The following is a 21,656-nucleotide window of genomic DNA, read 5'->3' on the forward strand; positions in this document are numbered from 1 at the left end:
GTATGAACAATTTTACGTATGGACATTTTTTCATTGGCTTTGTTGCCAACTTTCTCAACTATCAATCGCTGACTGTATCGAATTGATATTATTATTCAGTCCAGCGTTCTTAGTGGCTGGTTCTAATAAAATTACTGTAGTTTTTAATTTAATTTAATTTAACTTTTCGTTTCCTATATCCGGGTGTCCTAAAAATCGAACAGGGTTTTTCAAGTCCGAGCACGTTTGGTTTTCTTTCGCAAGGTGCGGGATAGGCTCCCTGAAAAATGCGCGCGCAGTATCCTTGCTCCTTTTCCCGGCGCACTCGGGCTCGCGTATCGTCTCATTAACGACGTATTGGTTTACTGGTATTTAACAAACAAGTGCCTAATGAAGGCTCCAGTTGCGGTCGGTATTCCGTCGTGTATCTAATTTAGAAGGTATTCACGTCCATGGTCCGCGCGGTGAGATCGCGATGATTAGGCAACGCGCATGGTAACGTGTCTATTCTGCGAGCGGTGCGGAATCGGCTCGTGAAAACACACGTGGAATATACAAAACGAAAACCCTCGACGTAAGAAGTAGTTCGTTAGGAAAAAATCACCAATTCAGTGTCAATTTGTGAGTTCCCGAGAAAATTCTACAGGGTCCCTTAATAACGTTTAAGCATATTTACTTGAATCTAAAATTCAAATTGTGTAATAGAGACGGTTTGCACTTTGGTAGCTCCTTCGCGAAGGTCTTCAATTAGAGTAGCATTGATAATACTATGTCTGTGTGGTTCAAATACTGCTGCCATTTAAATATTTTTTCAGTGAGTGGGACGATTCTTTAATTGCAAACAGAGACACTTTATTCTTGGTTAAAGAAATATATTGTAATAATGTAATAGAGGAATTCACGGAAAGGAACGATCTAAAATGTTCTCGGTTTTGGTTATTTATTTGTATTGTATTGTGAATACGTAATAGAGCCAAGTTGAATTCCTTTCGTTTTTTATCAATTCAGTCCACTTGGCTGGAAACTGTGTCAATGACAGACCCGTTTCGAACCGATGGAACCGAGCCTCGTCAAAGTTGACCTGCGTTTCGCAAGAGACGTTGCTGAAATCAAGGATAACGGGTCTTTAATGGATACTGCACTTTGAATACGAGTTCTAGAAATATATACGGAACTGCGTTGCAATATAGGACGGGGACTTAATGGAACATACCACGTGACGTTTCACGAGTTTGCTAATCGCGAACGAGAAATTAATTCTTGGGAACGAACGAGTTCAATTGACTGGAGATTATGCTCGCGTTGACGAATTATTGGAAATTCGTTTCTAATTTATGGAGGTAGGAAATTTCTAACACGTTTACTATTTCATCGTGACGTATAATGAGGAAATTGAGCACGGGGATGTATACAGTGTCATGAAAGGTTGTTAATGGTTGAGACTGAAGATTAAGTCTGGTTCTAGTCTGAAGTAGCATGTTTAAAAAATTATACTGTCTTAATTCGAACCAATTAACCCTTTGCACTCGTATATTCCTTTTAAGGGGATGTTGGAACTCCAGAGAACTTTCATAGAGATCAGACAAGATAAATTCTCTCGAGCACAACATTTTCAAAGCCGTACACTTCTTTGGAGGTTTCCATTCAAGTAGCACGAACAAATAAATCAAAGTACCATTACAATAAATAACATGCTATTTATGCTATATTGTTTAATACAACATGATTCCTCTTAGCACATTCTACAACAAAATCCTCTCCTCCATATCGGTGATGTACCCTTTCCGAGGAAGAGCAAACTCGACCCCTGGAAGCTTCGCAGCTCGTCAGGGTTGGCGCTGACGTCCTCGACCACGGTCGGAAAGGTGAGAAAGGCGCGAGGAGGGTCGAGGTGGTGGGTATCGCGGGTACACGCGGTAACGCCATTAATCGCGATATATTCTCGCGAAAACGCGTGTGATTTGGGCTGGGGTGTGCGGTGGTCATCGGTGCGGGCACACGGAATCGATGGAGCGCGGAATCGGTCGCGGAGTACCGACCAATTAGTCGGCCGATGATTGGCGCGTGTAAACCGAAACGATGACGTCGCTGGCGAACCAACGACCGACGCCCTCGTCGTTCGTAAACCGGCCGGGACCGTTCGGCTACCTATCGGTCTCCACCAGCTGCCAGCAGCGAGCACCCACACCATCGGCTGTAGAAGCGAGAGCACGCGCACCCAAACAGGCCAGCACACTCGGTCTACCATCACGAGCACCGTCAAATATCCGTGTGGACGGTTACAGGCCGGACTAATGGAATTGATTAAAATGTGTTCGATCAACCGAACCGCGGGCCCACTCTCAACCATCCACCCACCGTGTTCACCTACCTAGCCTCCCGCCTCCATCCATCGCCTCTATCTCTCCGCGCCGCTCCGATTCGCCCTCCTCCACCCTTTGCCCGTCACTCTCTCTCTCTCTCTCTGTTTCACCCTGTCGCAAGCCCTGACCCTAGAACCACCCGGGCGCAATCGAATATTTGCGTTTAGGCGGGCACGTCGACGCGGAAAATGCTATCTTTGTCAATTAATTCAACCTGTTGTCGCTCGTCGCCCTGGCCTCGCTCTCTGACTGCCCTGAACCGACGGCGATCGGGAAAATTGGCGGTTTCGCGGTCGCCGTTCGCTCAGGAAAGGACTATGCCGAGGAAATTTGTTTTTCGCTATCGGGGACGACCCTTTCGCGCTTTTCCTCCTTCACTTGGTGCTCTCCACCTGCGCTTTCGGTAAGCTTCTTGGTTTCGTTTTCTTCGAGTCGGTCCCTCTTGGGCCATTTTCTGCTTTGGACGATGACACTTTGGCGCGCGTTCTTTGTCACCTTTTGCGTTAGCTTTGGAATTAAATAATCTCCTGCTTCCTTCGTTGATATCGGTACTAGTAGCCTCTACGAATCCTTCCGAAATCAGAATTCTTCCCGTCACCAATGCACAAAGGTGATCGATTGGGCGTGAAATGGCCCACGCTCGAGAAATTTGCGTGTCACCCTTGGGAGCGACGATTATCACGGACGCTGGGCCGAGGACGGTGGCAGGGAATGATCGAAAGCGTGAAACTGTACGGCGGTCGACTGAAAGGCGATGGCGGCTAGGGACGGAGGAGGTGAAAAATAAGCGAATAAATAAAACAGATGTCTCCGAGGCAGACCGTGAGTGTCGCTAATGAACTGGTCTCTCTCGTCTCTCTCCAGTCGACATGGCAACCTACTGTTCACCTTCGTTCGCAGCTGTTCCTGGACAGTACTCGACCGGTCTTCATTATACTCGGCCCTCTGTCGTTAATTGCACACGCACCTACGTAAGCATGGCGCCGCGTCGTTCCGCCAGGAATTAACCGATATCTCGTATACGCGTTCTCGATAAATTTATGGTTGTTCCGTGTACTTTGCGATCTGGCCAACAGCGCGGGGCTCGCATGTACAGAGAGCAGAGCGTGCCTTAGCAACGCTGAATTTACGATCCCGAATATTCGTTATCCTAATCTCTCGGTACTCGAAGATCTCGCTAATTGAACGAGTATAATAGAATGGATACATTTATTTATACGGCAACTCTATTTTCGTTGATACTTGAGATTTACTTTTTTTGATTAAAATCACGACGTCTGCTTGACCTACATGGCTTCCTGTATCTTTCGTTCCTCGAAAACACGTCTCTAGGGAAGAGAATTATCTAGGCCATTCGCAGATCCTCTTCAATCCTAATACCCGAATGGATACAATTACGGATCCGAGCTTATCAATGTATAACGGTATAATCACTTGCAAACTGCTCATCTCACGGCATAAATCCTATAAGAGGATTACGCGCCGCTACATCATCCGCGGCTTCGATATTTTTTTTTAATAGAAATGGACCTTAAACGACACGTGTACTCCGACCATGCCAAGACATTAATTTGTAATTACATAAAACCGCTAAATTCTCGGTTTATACCTGGTAGCAGAACTAACGTTACGACTACCTGGAAGTCCTCTATGCTTCTTCCCGAGTCCACCAAAGAGCCTCGAATCAATCTGTAGTGACTCTCCAGCTTCTGAGCTCCATCCCTTCGGACTCCACGTTCTAATTCAGCCCTTGGACCTAACTTTCCGACAACCTGACAGAGAACGCTATACCCATGGTACGCACAGAGGATCAGCGACGCCACGATCGTCACCATTCCCACACAGCCCGTCAGTCGGAGGTGGATTTATCGTTGCGTTCGCGGATAAGAACCTCCGAGACCTTCTCCGGGTTCAGTCATAGCGACGCGGTGACGAGGACAGGGGCCGGCTGGACCCAGGCGTGCGGATTACAAATCGTCGCGAAGTATCCAGTTCCAACCTGTTACGGGCGACTGAAAAATCTGGCAGGAACTCGCGCTCGCAGGAATTTCCTATCAATTAGGGACAGGTTTCCACGGTACGTCGGAGGACGTCTTTTCTCTCCTTCGTTCTTCTCGTAGCCCTCCACCATTCCCTCCACACATCGTCCTGATTCTTTCATTTGTACAGTTGACCGGTTAACCCATTCACTGCTAGGCAAATTTAAAGCGTTTTGTCTTGGGCAAAACCTTAGGACCTTGCGTGATTGGGGAAATATGTGTGATACAGAAATTAGGTGGAATTTTATACAACCGATATGAAAAGCACAATGCTGTCAGCGAATACTTAACAATCCCATCAAAATTTAGCACAGATGTGTAATCTAGGTTATTATTTTTATAATAAAAAGTGATATTAAATTTGTTAGTATAAAAAGAATATTTACGATCTTCTTTTCCAGTAATTCGTGCCTCAAAAGTCTATAAACTTATCCCTTGAGTAATTGCAATCAATTTGAACTACGAGACATCTCGTAGTTGGCAGAGAATGGGTTAAACAATCTGTGCGAATAAAAGCGTGTCTTACGGTCACTCTTCTCATTTACATTCCCGCAACCGTGTCGCGGTTACCTCCGGGCGAATTAATTTACCGTTGGAAAGCAGATGCCCGGCGAATTAATTTTCCAACGCAAAGACTGATGCGTGGATTCAGTGCCAAAACTGAATTTTTCAGTTGCACACTTCACTAGAATAAGATCAAGCTCACTTCTTGTTCTTTCTATTACTTATCTATTCTCTGTAGGAGTGGCAATCGCAAAGGATGAAAGAAATGGGCTGCCTTAAGCGAAACAATGTTGAATTCGATGTCGGTTAATGCTTATGCTGGAATAAACCTTGACGGCTCCTTTGTCTTCCTTAAGTGGCTGAGACTTTGTAAAAATCCAGACATTTGCAAAGTAGAAAGCTGTTTGTAATAGAATACTCATGCCATTGATCCTAAATGGTCGGCAGGCTTCCATATGGAGGATTCCGTAGGATTGGCAATAGTTACGCATAAAAGGAATAGACTGCCTTTAGCGAAACAATGTTGTATTCGATATTAATCAATGCTTAGGATGATGCCCTAGAAGTTTCTCCTATGAAGAGAGAAAATAAAGTAAATCATATGGAAAATATTTAAAAAATATATATACTATATGTGTAGTATAGTAACACATTTCTAGAAATTCTAATACATTTTCCCTGATATTATTCGAGACTCATGAGCCGTCTACATTTTGTCAAGCAACGTTGGCAAGATTTTCTGAAGTTAGCGGAATTAATTGCAAAGTACGAACAGTCTCTATGGGGCGGTGTCAAACAAACCACGGTGGAAATACTACTTAATTTAATGTAGCGACGCTCTCCCCGACGCTTTCTATGACAAACAAACGATAATTCCTTACCGAGCGTGCGGCCGTCGCTTCGAATCAACGAATTCGCGTTACTCGAGCTACGTAATAATAATTGCACCACGCATATCGCGCCAAGTGGCGCATATGCTGCGCGAATTTGCAATTCGAATTCGTCGTTATTTTTCGCTGCACAGTTTTACTTTACCACGATTAAATTATTTTACCCTCGCCATCTCCTTCCAGTAGTTTTTATTTCTATTATTTTTTGGACTGGCTAACTGCACGCGCATACACAGGGTGTCACAGATTTTCAATCCCATTTTCCACCGCGAATAATCGTAACACACTGAAATTTCCTTCCATATTCATTTTTATTCATTTTTATTCAAAGAATAGTCCTTCTCAGGTCGTATCGCGATCGTCACGACACCCTGTGCATCAGGGGTCGAACGAGACGAAGCAACGACGTCGTTCGGCGACGACGTCCCCGCAGGTGAAAAAAAAAAATGAAACGAATGACGTATTTACATAGTAACAAGGCGAGCGGTGGATAATTTTTTTAAAAGGTCGACATCAAAGCGTTCACCGGTTGACGGTGTGTCCCAGAAGGGCGAGCATGCACGCCATTTTATGGGCGTCCCCTGCGCGGACGAAACGCTTCGTATCTAATTGGCCTTTAATTGGCCGAATGTAAATTATACATTAATGTCCCTTTAACGTTAAGCGAACGGAGTGACCGTGAGTTTCTCCGACGGGATCGCCGCTGCCCAGCGGGAGCCGTGGGCAACGAATTTTTCGAAAAGTCCCTCGTAAATGCCACACGCGGTTCACTGCCTTTTGATAGTGCTCCGATCCTCGGTCTCCCCTCCTTTTCAACGTAATTGCGGACCGTCCGACCGTTCAAGATTTACGCTCCCAATTAGCCATACTTTACGGTTATAATGAATTTACATTCGTCTCCGAGTATAAATTAATCGTGACCGGTTCGCTCCGTATTGAGTGATTTAACTGCCGCGACGCGCGCGCCTTTTCTTTATATGGAAACGAGGATTGGACTCGAGGTGTACCCTTTCGACTGGGGAAAATTCATACTGTGCAGAATTTTACGTAATATGATAGTCGATTCGAATAACTAGGAGACAGTGACGAGTCGCGAGCTTGCTCTGGCTTCTGATGGATCAGTGCCATCTACAAAAAGCACCATCGAATGATACACACCACAGAAATTATTTCTGTCGGAAGATAGTTCTTCCGGAGATGGTTCGGAAAGGGATGAAAAGTGACGTTTAAGTTGGGTTAGTAGAAAATCGACTGAAGGCACTTGAGGTTCAAATTAAAATTCACAAGAAAATTAATTTAAAGGTGATAAATTTGTTTGGTTAGTTATCAGCTCCATATCAACTCCAAACACAGCACAGCAGTTGCTTCCCCTCCACGCGATTTGTTCCCTGGGAAATAAATTCTTAAATACAACAACTTACATTTTCCGCGAAGTTTTATGGGAGGTCGCCCTTCGGAAACTCCGGTACTATCGCGAGCACGGTCGAACCGATTGAAATGATTGAGAGGAAGTGCGTCTGAGGACCCACGGGAATTCCCCCGCTAAATGCCAAGGTTACGAGTATCCGCTGTGCCCGCATAATGCGGCCCCCCTCGCTCCCTCGGAGATGATTTTCGTGTTTGGACCGGGTCCAAAGTGAAAGAGGACGAGCCTCGGGCAGTCTAATGTGCTTTTTCGAATAAAGCTACTTACGCGAAAGACGGAAATATAAATGGTCGAATGTGTCTAGCCGAATGCCGTGGAATGTACGAGCTCGCGATGCAGAAACGGTCCGCCATTTCCAAGACACTATTCGCGATTTACGCGACAAAAAGTGGCTGTTACGTTACGAATTTAGATGCATCGATTCTGCCCGTTTAACCCTTCGCTGGCAATATTTCCACGGCATTCGTACATGTATAAATGTACCAGTGTCGGTGGGTGTTCGCGCGTAGCTGACGGTGTTCTCTGGAAGACACGTTCGCGAATGGTAAAAAATGTACTCGCAAATATTATGAGCAAGCATACCGCATGTACCGTTTCTCACGTAGAACCTGGCCGCGCGAGTAACTTTACCGCGCTCGTTTTCCCCCGGAAGTAAATTGGACATGAAACGGCTGCTTCGTATGCGTCGCGCGCGACGGATCTGACACTTTTCAGTGTTTTCTTGCGGCAATCGCCTCCGGTGGAACAGTGCCGATGTTTCCGCGTGGAAAATTTAATTGAATCGACGATGAACGGTGTCGCGAACGCCATCTATTCTTCGTCGGAAGATGGCTCTTCTGGAGATGTTTCGGAGATGGATGAAAAGTGACTTTTAAGTCGGGTTGGTAGATCGACTAAAGACACTTGAGGTTCAAATTAAAATTCACAACAAAAATAATTTAAAGGTGAAAAATTTGTCGCATACTTGTAGAGTGGAGCAGGTAGTTCTGGCTTTAGCTTCGAGAATAATTTAGGAAAAGAATTAGAAGTGCAATAAGCAGTTCATCATTATCTGTATATTTCCCTATTAATTTGAGAAGTTTCATTGATATTTTGAGAAGCTAAAAATTCCTCTTTCAGAGGAGACGAAGTTTGTTTTGGAAATGAAGGCTGAGGCATGAATGCACCATATATTCCCTAGCTATTTAGCCTTATTAATTCATGGAGGATTTTTCATGGACGTTGAATCGGTCCCAACTAAGAATCGAGACAAAAAGACGCTCCTCAATGGATTATTTGTATCCACGGAAACGGAAGCGACGAGTGAATACGAGAAAGCGGACGATTGCGGTCGTGTTGCGTTAATTATCATGGTACCAAGTCGCGTTTCAATTTTCCTGCGCATTCTCAATGGGTCGAGGATAAAAAAGCGAGGAAAACGGGTTCACCGATGAATTCAGTCGCGGATTGGATTATAATTATCAGCCTTATTATAGCACTTTATCCCGAGCTATCCGATGTATTGAACTTATTATCATCCAAAGCATTCTATATTTATAATTTTGGCTGCTTCAGCATACTTAATAATTTTTCAAAAAACCATTTCAATGTATTATTTTGAAATGTATGAAACGAATTGCGCGCTGAATTATCGTCGCTGCTTGCTTGATTCGTTTCTTCCTTTCATTCGATCAACCGCAAGCCTGTCGTCGGCGATTCTGCGAAGACGGCTAATTAAATTCAATTAAACCGGCCTCGATAAAATGATCCTTCGTGGAACGTGAAATATTCCCGGAAGCTTTAGGCAGGAGTTCGTCAAATAGAATGTCTGTTACGTGACGCTAATGGTACCAAGAATGTGTCCTGAATCGATCACGGAGATCTCCGTTTATTCGACGTGCAGACCACATTTTATTGGTATTTTTCAATTCAATTTTTGTATGCAAATTTATTTCTACTCGTGGATTCTATTAATCGAAACAGATAGAAAATACTAAATCGTATCAAGTACAACGAAATGTCAAAGTTCAGCAAGAGAATCGCTAGTAGCATATTACGTTGAAATGATGTTTTATTTATAAAACACTAATTGTTTTAAATGACCAGCACCACGTGTGCAACAGGAATGTAAATACCACCCCGTCGTCGCCGTGTTGGTTCTGAAAACACAGGAACGTCAAAATGAAAATTTTTAACTGAAACGTTACATGGAAGTAAAAACTAACTTTACTTACTAATGCTTTCCCCTTTTACGCATGTAACTTTTTACTCCTTACATACAACGTTACCTTGCTTCAACGTTACCAGCTTTTGCGTTGTTTTGGGATAAAACTATGATTGCGTTTACACTGTGTTTTAAACAAGACATTTCTCGTCTGGCACACGCTGAAAGTTTGAAACTTCTCTATTGTGTTTTGTAATGTATTTATGATAATTATAATTTCTAGTAGTACCTTTAATCAAAATTAATATTTACTTCTATTCTATATTGCATCATGAAATAATGAAACAAATTGCGAATGAATAGTTTGACAGTAGTTTGAATGTACATTTCAAATAACATAATTTGTCTCTGAAGAGGTTAATAACTGCAAGACACAGTCTGAAACTTTCTGATCGGTATCGCAGATGCGGCCTTAACAGCCGCGCAGTTTCCAAACCATATAATTCCCAGCTTTTCGCGACACTGGGCGCCAATAAATATCTCTCTCAGGGCGAAATCGATGTTTGGAAAAAAGACCGTAAAAAGTGACCGTCGATTTTTATTCCCTACGCGTGCAGAAAAATTTATATTGAAATCTCAGCGGCCGTGCCGTGTTGCATTCTCCGTTTCATCGAATATCGACAAAGTAGCGAGAGCAACAAAATCCGCGGGAAGGTAATTTTGCCGTTTCGTTTCAATCGCTTCACGATTGTTCCGCCCTGTTGGCGCTGGTGCTCGAGAGCTGTGATGGAATTCAAGCAGCCTCGAGCCGCCTCGACTCAAGAAGCGAAACTCGAGTAGGCTCGAGACGTCTTGCGAGATCGTTGTAATCGAAAAACTGGGAATTCTTGAATGGCTTAAAGGTCTTGAAAGTCTTGGATGTCTTGTAATCTTGTAATGACTTGAGTGACTTGAATCTCTTGAACGACTCGAATGACTTAAATGGTTTGAAGGTCTCGAAAGTCTCATTCCTCTTAAAAGTCATGCAGGTCTGGAATGCCTCGATATACTAGAATGTCCCAAAGGTCACGACAACCTGGAATATCTGAAAAACAATATAAGTCATTCGTTTCATCAGCCTAACGTGGCCTGAGAAGCCTAATAGGTGAACCATTCAGGCGATTAGCATTCGTTTTGGGCTGCGGCCAGATGCGCGATAATGATGCAATTAATAGTGTCATGAAACAACGAGACAAACGTTTTAGCCCTGTCTATGGTCGCTTCGTTGGTCATCGCGCGTTGGTGTACGACACACGGATGTTCTCGCGTACGCGTCGTCGTCGCCTATTTGCGAGCGGCGCACAAAGTGCATCTCCAGATTTATCGATGGTTATCGATGCACAGCTCGTTTAACGGTAAGTGGGAAGCTGGCTCTCGCAAGACGAACACTTAAGCGATCCGAGAGTTGCATAACGATTGTTTCTTTATGGCCAATTAAATTTTCGACGAAGCCCTCTGCCTCTGCGTTCGCGCCGCTCGTTCGAACCAACGAAATAATTAATGGCGTTTTACGCCCGTTTCCCGGGTAATTACACGAGCTGTTTTTAACCCCTTCGGCACTGATAAAGGATCCTGCAGAATGTACCGTACTCGTTTACTAAAAGTAGCTTATTGTTTTGTTTGTGGTTACTTTGTATAGGATAAAGATATAGAATGTTTGTTGGTTTACGAGGCAATTTGAATGAGGATGTAGAGACAGTAACATTAGATTCGAGGAGGAGTATAAAATCATTTAATGATAGTAATCCTGTGTTATAATTGAATAAAATATCAAATTTATTGCATTGCCTCTCCACGGGAGGCAGTAATTGCCCGCGATAAATGCAAGTAGATATTAAACAGCTGGATGAAGATACAATAATTATTATATGTACATAATTAAGGAACTATTAAGTGCTTAGGGTAAGTCTTTAATGAGTAGTAAAGCTTTATATAAGAGAGCAATCCTTATTTTACTTTACAAGAGTATTACATCCTTACCTTTTAAACGGTTATGTAAGATATTCGATACAGTTTTATTAGTCTCGATACGAGAAATTTAATAATTCGAGTGACGCAGATGTCCGTGACCCTCTCGTTGTTTGAATTTCAATTCTCGTTCGGGAGTTGTTTCAACAACTTGCCCCGAATAATAAAAAATGAACTTCCGACAGGACCTGTGGAGTAATGTAGGCAATTACTACGCTTCTTATTTATTTTCCCAACTTCTTCGCGAACTTTGTAAGTACGTAGAAGCACTCTAACGGTAACAGAGTCAAACTTCATCTATCCGTTGTGAAGTTTAATGAATTGTTTGAAAATTTATGCGACAACTTATGTTTCTTCGGCATAGTTTTCATATACTCTAAAAGTGTTATATATAGAATCACGACGAAGTCGATTGGCCGACGACAAACGGTCGAAATTTGAATAACAAATTAAAAATTGCATTCACGATTGGCTCGAACGAGGAATCTGCCTAAAAATGTTGATTTTCGTTTTACGATTGAAAGAATTTTGCAAGTCATAATCGAGGTATTCAAGTGGATTTATTTTGAGTGTATAAATTTGCAAGATGTTTTCAGTAGTCTTGTGGATCCTCATCGATATCTTTTAATTTTAATAAAAGGTTAGAGGAATTTTTATAAAAGAAGGAAACCTACCATTTTAATTTTATGATACAAGAAAGAACACTATGTCTGTGACATCAGTAACTATTTAAAATATCATATTCCTCGAATGACACCCATTCTTTGACTAACACAGCACTAAGAAACGCTCTTCAGTCTTTCGTCCTGGTCGTAGTGATAATCGCAGCGAAATCGGTAAAGCTAACGTCTCCAATGAGACCCCGTTTCTAATCGGGCGAACAGCTAATCTGAAATGCATGTAACAGACGTAAGTGCCCGTTTAAATAGCGGAACCTCGTAAATACCACGCCGGGGATCCGTGTGTGTTCGAGTTAACGCGAAGAGTGATCGCTAACCTGAAAGTACTTACGAGCACTGTTCTACCGGTCGTGTAACTCGTTATTCGCGCTTTCTTATCGAACGCCCGATACCGGAAAAATTGTGTTTCCGGTCCGGCTGCACGACAGGTCGTTGTACACTGTTCCTTCGTTTCTGATTTGTCAGCACTCTCGTCGCAACGTGGTTGTTAGACATCCACCTTAATCTATCTTGGAGTTAGATTTCCTCTCGATTTCCTGTGAAATCGAATCCCTTTTTTTTTACTCAGAGGATTGTTTGTGTTACCGTTGGACTGGGCAATATAGTTTGTTTTCTATTTTAAGAGCAGGATTTGTATAGTTTTCGGAGGATGCAGACCGGTGTTACATTTCATATTCACGGCTATGGCAGCGGCCGATCGATTAGTCGATCATTTTGCACGTTTTTCAACGAAACCAATATTGTAAACGATTTGAAGAGTGGCCACGGTGAATTTCAGGTGAACGCTTCCGAAAACAATTTCGCGAGTGCAAGCGAAAGTATCAGGTTAAAATGAAACTTCTGGTTTGTTTTCTTTTCATTCTTTTTTCACCCCGTGCTCGAAGCAACAAGATTTCGATAAACATAGATTTGAAAAATTTGCGAAAACGCCGAAAACTGTTAGTGTAATTAATTGACTCGGGGGACAAGGGGGGTTACATAACCGACCCGGTATTTTTTCTCAGGTATGGGCGGTGCAAGTTGGGTGTGTAAAAAAATTCATAACAAAATCCAGGTGCTCGTCGAGCCTACGGCAAACAATGATGCATGTTAGATTAACATTTTTTCGTTGCCGAAGGGATACGCCAGCATTATTTAATTAAAATGTTCATGATCGAGTTAATATTGGTTTCAAGTAATTCCCCTAGGAACGTACTTAAATAAAATTGAAATAAAACAGTTTCGATATAATTTCTTTAAAGTTACAAATTAAAAACAAATTTCTGAACAATCGAGACGCTATCAGGGTTCCCTGAAACGTGTTTTTTATTCGACAAAATTATACATGTATATCTAGAGGATACAGATGATTACGGTCGCCAATCTCGAGCGTTCGTTAATAAGTTAGGTCGTGAAATTAATTCGAAGTGCCTAAATGGGGGAAAGAGAGAGAGATCGAGCATAAAATGAATTCTCGGACAAGGGAAAAATCAGCGATACCGATAGAGGGCGCTGAGAGGGGAGAGAGGTCCAGTTAGCGCGGAATTTTGACGAGAATCGTGGACTATGAACGCTCGAATGCCAGCGAGAATCAAGTGGCCATCGTGCAGGCGAGGCTCATTTTCATAAATTATACTAATTCGCCACGCCGGGGGCGACCGGTTGATTGGGTGACACGTAGTGGGATCATCAGCTTTCTTTCCCACCTTCCCTGTCCGTCTTTCTTGCCTCTCCGTCTCTCTTCTTCTCAGAAAATTCTTCGCTGTCTACGAGGGGGCCAAGTTTTTACGGCGTCGTTAAAATCGTGAAATATGGAGTGTCAGCGGTATCGTGATTATCACAAGTGGCCTAATCGGCATAAAAAGGCGTTAATTAAGAGCGACGTTGGTCGCCTAGAAACGAATTTCGCTTGGAATCTGTATAGGGGCGCGGAGTTACTTCGGAATTGGACATTTTTATGCAAAACTTCCATTTTTTAATATATCTTACTGGACATAAATTATTTTTGTCCGAAACTAATTCGCAGCTAGAATTGTACAAGTCTTTTCAACGGGCTCCAAACGTTCACAGAGTATGCGTGGACTACTCTATAAATATCAGGCATAAAAATATAGTAATGATGGGCAACGTAGCGACCAAATGGAAAATAGGCTGCGTCCGCGGGCCACGCTCGGTGGAAGTATCAAAGCAATTGAAATCTGTTTACGACCACGCGGTGTGGAAATGCGATTTTATTAAACGCGTGTATCACGGAATTTATCGCTTAATTGTTTCCGAATCGTTCGAACGAACCGCCACTCCTATCCGGGCAAATTAAAAATTGTTTCTGCGATACGGGCTCGTGTACACCCTCGTCCATAAGTATTTGGACACCTGGTGTTTTCCAAAAATTAACAACGTCTCAACCCTAAAAACACCACTCCAATACAATTTTAATCGAGGAATATAGTTCTTCGAGATAAACAATATTTTATAAGCGAATAAACCTTAAATTTGAAGTTTAATTGCAATCAATCCTGTTATCAGTCACACACGCGCGCGTACTGTTCGCGCGCGAGAAGAACGCACCTACTATGTACCAGCCATAAATTTCGCCCCTCTCTCAACTCTGCAGATAAGGTCGAAAACGCTAAAGAAGTGCTCGAACCAGCACATAAATACAAATATCTGCCAGCAAACGAGCCATAGAACTCGTTATTCTAATTTCTTAACATGTTTTTAAATTAATATCACTTCCGATAAGTGGCCTAATACTTACGGTATAGGGTGTACGACCTCACTGCACGCCTCGCCGGGGCAGTTGGGAAAAGTATGAGACCTCGCGCTAATCACCGGTACAACGCAATTTAGATAAAACCGGTTATTTTCGCTTAGATAGCTTCCTAGGCATGCGCTTTCGGATAATCTATGGCCGTCGCTATAAAAGTGTTGTAAAGCGACATCGGTGACGTCTGTTTCGCGTGTAAACTGGAAACGCTAACTTAATTTATACCGTTTTATCTGCACTCGGGCTCGGGGCTGGCAATGCGAAAAAGTAGCAAGGAGTCGTTTGTCAATTCCGAAGTTTATTTCCTCGCTGTCTGAAATATTAATTAACTCGATGCAACCCGCTTGAACGTAATTAACGTTCCATTGACTGGCCTCGCTGCTCCCGGAGTCGCGACGGTGATACTATTCTTGGTAGGATTCTCAAACTCGGAATCTTTAGTTGGATACCTCCGTTGGTAAGTCTTCTTGTTACTTCAAGCTTCCATGATTATATCTTTATGAATAATGGAATTATACATGTATTTTATATATGTGTAAGCTCTGGTCACCCTACAAGTAACTTACAAAAAATAATAATAATTAAAAGTATCCGAAGAATTATTTCCAACAACGGTAGGTCCACCATCTCAAACTGATCGCCATCTTCCGTGATCGTAATTGCGCGAAAAAGTGAAATTGTCGAAAAACCCAGGACAGAGTTCCTCAATTCAACGGTATGTTTTTTCGGTTCCTCGTCGCTGATCAATTTTTTTTCTCGTCAGATGCAACAATTCATCGACGTACTTACGAGACACCGTGACGTACATATACGTCGTACAATGCCTCGCGAGTCGTTCGTCTTGCAGAAGGAGAGTTGAGCTTCCCTTACCCCGGTTTTTTCGAGGCGCTTCTGTCGGAACCGATAGGTGGCGGGGTGGGAGACAACGATTTTTATTTCACATCGCGAGAAACCAGTTTGTAAATAATGTAAATCCATAAAAAAACGACCATCTGGAATCTCCACGGGCCCCCGCGCGAGTCTTTAAAAGTGGAATGGCTGGTGGGGGGGTTTCCATCGGAGGGGAACGGGGGAACGAGGAGAACGAAGAAGACGAAGAACTCGCGATTGCCGGCTCGCAACTGTGGGAATTCTGCGAGTATGAAACGTTGAATCATTTCTGAGAGAGGATCCCTCCTCGGGAATATCTTAAGGAATTTGCATCCGCTATGACCGCTTTGAATCTAGTTCACGAGCGTTTCTACACGCTAATCCTCTTTAAGACTATTTTTTTCAAGCTTCGTGGTATTGATCGATATCAATTCCGAAACTTCCAAGTGTACCTTCCCGATAGAAAGGCTACTTATCCGATAGAAATTAAATTACCAGGGCCAGATATTCTCGAACAACCCCTGTTTTAATCGCATCTAGTATTCCACAAGGATCTCGCCTAGAACCCTCACTTCTCAATATCTATATCAACCATGTTGCGAAAGTTAGGCAATATGACGATGCTCTCGAACTGCGAGCTGATCTCATTATAATTTCGAGAACAGATTGATGGATCCTCTGAACGATTAAGTCTCTGAGCACATCACATCACAGAAAGAATGATACCCAAGTGCCATTACTACGATGCTTAAAGATTTCAAGTTATCGAGACACTAGAACCCTCTACTCAACTCTCTGGTTAGAGTTAACTCTGTTGGAGTACTCTGTTCGATTGTTCAACATCCAAGCAGTGATCCCTTGAACCACCCTGGTCCCAAGTACTCCAGACCCCAGACAGACATATCCCAAAGTGTCCCTACTGGAATCCTCAAAGATTCGAAGCCATCAAAACACTAGAATCCCCGAGTGAAGTTTCCAGTCTCAACCGCACTCTGGCTCGGTACTCGAGTACCGAACTCTGTTCACCAGCTGAGCAGCGATCCTCCAAACCACCCGAACACTTCAGATCGCAGGGAGAGAAGGATCCCGAAGTGTCGCGGCCAGGGAAGTCGAAGATTTTCAGCCAGGTCGCAAAAGGACCGGTTTCTTGTCGGCGCACGACACTGCCATTGTAACCTTCCTCGTTCTCTTCATCTCCTTGGACGGTATCTTAGCCGTTCCAGCTCCTCTCACACTCTGTCTCTCTTTCTCTCACTGTTTGCTCTGCTTTCCGTTAACGGAGGTTAGTGTTTCGCGGAGTGGCGCAGGGTCGCGAGGGGTGTGGGGTGTGGGGGGGCGAGAAGAAGGGGCTTAGGACGAGGACGGGGGTGGGGAACCAGAGTGGCTCTCGACACGATCGCGAGATTATACCTACACCCACGCCAGGAGATAATAGATAGTAATTGCAGGGTTGTCCGGTCCGGCTCGGAATCGGCTCGACAGATCGATCGCTTCGAAGAGAAAAGAGGGAGATAATGATGCGCCCGGGAAGAAATCGTTCTCACATTATTTTCTCGCGGCGCAAGCACCGCCGCCATTATTATTATTATACATATGCATGTGTACGTGACTACGGTACGAGGTACGTACGCCGCGATTCCCGCGAATGTCAGTGGATCGAGAAATCGAAGTGGAATTCGCGGGAGATTAGGGGACTGACGTGTGCATGTCTCGACTGGCTCGACTTCGGCCGCCGTGAGTTAAATTAAGTCTCCGCGGAGTTCCCTCGTCATCGGTGGAACGCTTCCTGGTCCCTTTGCTTTGAGGAAATTAGGCACGAATCCTGAAACGAGCGTGGGTGTATTCGATGATCGCGTAGAGCAGGGTTTCTCAACCTTCTGTGGACTTGTGACAATCTACTCGCGAGCGTACTCTAGCGTCACCTGTTAAATACACTCTGGGTCGCTTGACGTATGACAGCATGCGAGGTATAAAAGAAACAATGAAAATTATAAATCGCAACTGTAACGTACTCAATTTACAAATCGACGCTAACATATTTTTCCATGTAAATAACTTGTCACTTTCTTTTCCTCGGCTTGTACATTTCAATGAAATTTTCGTTGTCATACATTCGCTGGCACTCCGTAAATAAGAATTCCGCGAATGCAACAGTCAGCGGAAATGACTGTAATTGTCGTTATCGGTTCTGCTGGAAAATTTTGCAAATTTTATGCTATCTACTCGAAAAATTCATTTCCACGTCGGTGAACCGGCAGTGCCTGATGATTATTTCGTATCGCGGTTCGTAAACACGCGATTCCACGTTGACGCGATGGCAAATTATTATTTATCGGTTGATTCTAAGGCGCAGAGCCTAATCGACTAACGGAACGAATGCGCGAGCGGTCGATAAATTTCGGTTTTGCCGGCGATCTCGTTCTGCCGGGGATTGTGGATCGCCCACGCCGCCCCGTTCTCCGATCGATCCAGACGATTAAAGATACTCCGGTCGAATAAGGGCAGGACATTTTTAGTGTTATCGCGCAGGGGGAGCATTGTGTTACTTTCTATATTTTCCCGTTAGAGTAGTCGTTCACTCCAGGCTGCCAGTGCCCCATACAAATAGCGCTGATTCGCGCCTCGCTAATTCTTCGGCTTGGAATGCAACGATCCATTGTTTCGGGATTATGGGAATTGATGGGTTGAACAGGGAATATTTTTTCCTGTTCTATTAGTACCTGAGGGTAACGAAAATCCAGGTAGGATAAACATTTTTTGAAGAAATCAATAGACACGAATAAAGTTATGTTTTCAAATTATGGCTGCGATTCTCTGTTCACTGGTATTCTTTAAATTTTGAAACCTAAATGCCTCAAAGGAGCATTAGTTTCCAAATTAATTTACATAGCCTTATGATTCGCAACTCCTTAACTACTACTCCAACTACTTCCTAAAATAATCACACGATGATCCCCCAATTTCAACGACGATCAAACCAATTCCCTAGCAGAGTAGGCTGACAGTCGTTCGTGGGGAATGGAAACTCGTTCATCGTCGGATCGGGAATCGTCTAATTCAGTCAATGAAAAGGGTGTCGGGGCGTCGCGACGCGATTATCGCCGACGAAATACGCGTCCCCCTTTTTTTTTGTTACACGGACCTATCGAACCGTGGAAGCGCAGGTTGGCATAGCGCAGTTTCCACGCTCGTGGAGCCCTTGGCTGTAGTCGTCCCGCGTCCCGCGGACGTGTCGCTTCCGCGGCGTGTCGCTCCGGCGTCTCTTTATCACTCCACCCTTGCGGCACGAAGGACGTTACGAGGGCGATACCGAGCAACACGCCGCGATACCTGCACGAGCGGCTCTTTGTTCCAGCGTGTCCGCCATTGTGCCGCTTCCCGTTCGCCAGACTATCGCGATAAACAGCCGGAAAAGCCACGATGAATGACGCGCCGTGCTGTAACCGTCGCGCATCGCGACTTTCACGTGTCGATACGCTCGGACTCCACGAATCTCTGCCAACCCCGTCGCCGGACGCTGCGACAAATTATCCCAGACGTGGTCCAAATACAGATACACCCCTAGCTCGCGCTGTATTTTTCTAACGCGATTTTGAAAGTAACGGTTTTACATTAATAAAACGTGTTGGAGACGAAAATTCACGTCAGAGATTTGTTTGGCAACGTTACTTAGTTCGCATTGGCGTTAAATCTAAAAGAGGGAATCTTTTTTTTCTCTTTGGGGTAAAGCATTCAATGTTAATTGAGATAGGAAATATTTAGTAATAGGAAGGTATCGCTGTAATTTTTTTTAATTAGAAATGCTGAACGAGTTTATTTTTTGCCATGTTTTACCATCTCGAGAGAGAGAGAGAGAGAGAGAGAGAGAGAGAGAGAGAGAGAGAGAGAGAGAGAGAGAGAGTTTCAAAATAGCACAAGTTGAAAAGAAACTCGCATCTTTCGAAACTAAAGTTGAAACACTTAACGAGAGCTCGTATTGCTAATTAAAATTCAGCAAACCAGCATTCGATATCCCGGTCGTTAAAATAGAACGCGCCACGGATAGCTTACCGCTCAACTTTTACGATCTCGCGCTTGTATTTGTATTAATTACCGGCTGTATCAGCCTAATTAGACTAATTAGACCCGGGATACATATTTGTTCAACGCGGGATGCGAACCCCAAAGGAATCGACTCGTGTTTGCGCGCGTAGGATAACTGTGATCTGGAATCTAAATTCCGAATCAACGAGCTAGGAATTTACATTTAATATGGGGAAAATGAAAAATGCGTTTGGAAATTGGATGAAAATTTATAAATGCCTTTATCTCGCGCACAAATCCAAGTATACAGTTACTGGGCATTGAATTTACGCATGTACAATGATTCTTGGAGTTGGCAAGGATAGTTAACTCCGACGTTAATTCGCGAGTGTATAAACAACCGAAGGAATACGTACTCTTTCGAATAAATAAAATAAAATTACAGAAAAAAAAAGAGATAGAGCAGGTCTGACGAGCATGAAACGAAACGTGGGCTGTGAACAGTTCACTTTGTTACAGCCTCTGTAAAATAAACAGCGTTAAAGAGGTTGCTCGACTCTAATTGGATAAGTACCGCGGCAAAGAAGCTGTAACCGAAATTAAATCCTCGATGCGACATAAGTTGAGCGAGCATCGTGTACAGATAGCATGTAATGGATCCGGTACACTTGGCGGGTTTGCGTACCCTCAGTTTCGTCGATGATACAATAAGCTACAGTCCAGGCTGTCAGGCACACTCTCATCGGCTAAACAGAAGTTTATTAAGGTTGTCAGACGCATTCCCGTCGGGAAGGCGGAAGAATACTCGAAATAATAAGAGGCTGCATTGTCAGGGTGGAATTTGAGATTAAAGGCTGGGTAGAATTAACGTAGCGATGCTCATTGTGGTCTTTCTTTTTGAAAAAAATAGTCTGTGAATGGTATTGCTACAGCGATCTCTACTAGACTCCCAACGGGGTGACTAACAATCGCTGTTCTAAGTCAACTTATCTCTCGTATCGCGAATTAATTTTTGATTCCTCGCAGTTACAAGAATCTTGCAGTAGTACCTCTCTTGGCATCGGTCAGGAATAACGTCGAGGATCGTAATTACTCGGTCGTGGTGGCAGGCCGTGACAGAAACATCGGTGCGACTCCTCTTCGGCTCTTTCGCCCCACCTCCTGGTTGCTTGTTTTAGCAACAATTTAAACTCATAACGTTACAATGTAGCCTCGCCGTTTCGACGCCACTGGGGCCGTGTCAGTGTGTGCGGAGGCTTTGCCATAATTACTCGACCGGTAATACAGAACGGCCCTTGAGTGGCAGCTCGTATTACTCGCCTAACCCGCGTGAAAACTAACCCCTTGGGGAATGAGGTGGAATGAGAGTTACCGTGGCTCGTGACTGCGAGGGGAGGAGGCAGGACTCCGTCAGGGTCCGGGATGAAGAGGGCACCGAAGGAAAAAGAACTGGTTGTACCAGCCTTTTCACCGCTTCTCGCCCCTCGCCAAAGTCTCGCTTGCATTTTTTACTACGCGACGTGTCTCAATGGACTAAACAAATTGCGAATTACCGAAAATGATACGCGTCTTTTCCTGCTGGTTAGGCTAAGGATAGATTAAGGGCTAAGGATTGATGATAGGTTAAGTATACTGTGTAATTTTGTAATTTTGCAATGAGACTGCATATGGAAGTAGAAGCAGTGTAACCCTTAGGAGAATTAAAAATAGATTCATCCATAAGCAACCTATTTGCTATCACACGAAAAATTTATCTCGCCTGGAACTAATGCTACCCGTTGTCGCGGCGTTGGCAACCGGAGCATGGCAACCGACGGCAAACAGGACAAACGGAAAGAAATTAATTCTGAGAAGATGGCGAAGGGGGGAAAGGGCCCCAAGCGAGTGGGCCAGTTAAAGTCATTCTTATATAAGTCCGGTGCCCGTCACCTGGCATACTCGGGGCGATGCAATTTTCTTATTTTTCGAGGAGGGGTCGTCGTTGAC

General features: G+C 43.9%; 1 protein-coding gene across 2 annotated transcripts in view; it reads left to right on the forward strand.

Annotated features, from left to right (window-relative positions):
* Window positions 1–21,656, forward strand: part of LOC128872785 (LIM/homeobox protein Lhx9) — a 378,653-nt gene that overhangs the window by 162,481 nt on the left and 194,516 nt on the right. The window contains exon 1 of one of the 2 annotated variants that reach the window (XM_054115817.1): window positions 15,035–15,234. The exons of the other annotated variant lie outside the window; for it this stretch is intronic. The gene's annotated coding sequence lies outside the window, so the exon portion shown is untranslated. Of the gene's footprint in view, window positions 1–15,034; window positions 15,235–21,656 lie in introns of those variants that run through there. 2 annotated transcript variants of the gene reach the window in all.

The sequence above is a fragment of the Hylaeus volcanicus genome, chromosome 2 (genome assembly GCF_026283585.1).
Source record: "Hylaeus volcanicus isolate JK05 chromosome 2, UHH_iyHylVolc1.0_haploid, whole genome shotgun sequence".
Taxonomy (NCBI): domain Eukaryota; kingdom Metazoa; phylum Arthropoda; class Insecta; order Hymenoptera; family Colletidae; genus Hylaeus; species Hylaeus volcanicus.